A 1,655-nucleotide genomic window follows, 5' to 3' on the forward strand; every position below is an offset into this window, starting at 1 on the left:
TAAACGGAGTTTCTGCACTCTACGGTATGCCAATGCAGCATTATTACCGGTATTTGAAGTACACACGTTAAACAGATCAATGCGATACGCCCTCTTCTTATCAACACACAACATGCAATACACAATTATTTTTCTTAATACATTTTAAAGAGTGGGGGTGGGGGTGCGGGTGCGGTCGTACCGTCTGCACCACCTGCATCCGCCCCAGCACTTTACAAAATGTATTGAATCAATTAAACAATTAATTCTATTTTCTGAATTTTCATGCCTATACCTCATGAAAATATAAATGTCATAAAAAATGGAAGATGTGTTTTGAATGTATTTCTCACTATTTGAATCTCTTTTATTTCAGTGTCTCAGGTCAAATCTACCGATCCATCAAGAAGTGTCAGGTCGATGTACAATCATTATCACCGGAAAACGATGTATATGAATTTGCCGGAACACAATGTACTATCATTAGCCGGATTTATGTGGTCTTCTGCAAATAATCGCGCGCGGACATATATTATGTTTTATACCACTGAATCATCGGAATTTCAAATAAGTTTGCAACTTATGTTTCTTGTACAACGAACAAGTAATCCTCGAACGATATTACATACTAAAATATAATTAGGCCTAAGCATTATATTATATTATATTTTATAAAACTACAATATGTGTATTTTATTTCTATTACGTTTATGGAGTCCTGATACAAAATTTCCGAGTAAGAAATAAAAGTTAACTGATGTGTAATTCAGAATACATCATTGTGTGTACTTCCTTTGTCGTAATTGCATTAATAATATATATTTCTTGATATTAATCAGTATATAATCGAATTAAATATATTATACTCAGTTCGAATCAAATATACCAGTATTACAGGCTGTTACTATATCTTATAAACACTTAAAAATTCACATGATAAAAATTACGAACATTTTCAAAGCAAGGTGCCGTCAAATTTTGCAAAACAGGAAATGACGTCGGTTGCTAGGCTACAGTCATGCATATTCAGTACCACCTGTTCTCATTAGACTAACAATAAAAACTTTTAGCTCACTTTTGGTCAAAATCGACCAAAAAGATTTTATTGTTAGTCTAATTAGAACAGGTGTTACTGAATATTCATGTTTATGCATGAGCTTGTTGCTTAGCAACCACGTCATTTCCGGTTTTATTTATTTTTGTTGAGGGTGTCCTCGGAAAGGATTTTATTCTAGATTTCATTGCTAGTTAAAAAACAAAGTACTATTATTGATGAAGCAATTCTTCGTCACTTTCGGTTCTTCGCCTACAATGATATTTTAGCTATTACATTTAAAGTAAACACAGACATTGAATAAAATGAGAAGAAATGCATAATTCCATTTGATATTTATTTCCAAGCATCGAAATCAAGTTGGGATATATGTAGGCCTATACATTTTATTTTTTTAATAAATATATTACATGTACATTCGGCAAAAATCAATAGACCTGATTTTAATCCACAAAAGTGTATATCTTATTATCATACATATGTCTATATATCCTTTGCAACAATATTACGGTTTATTTTCTCCATTATTAAGATAAACATTAGCCCTATTAATATTAATACAATAATAATACATAAAGCCTACAAGAATTAATACTTATTCCTAACATTACTTTTATATGTT

Source organism: Anneissia japonica, unplaced genomic scaffold (genome assembly GCF_011630105.1).
Source record: "Anneissia japonica isolate Jap-2015-1 unplaced genomic scaffold, ASM1163010v1 scaffold3709_len703521_cov189, whole genome shotgun sequence".
Taxonomy (NCBI): Eukaryota; Metazoa; Echinodermata; class Crinoidea; order Comatulida; family Comatulidae; genus Anneissia; species Anneissia japonica.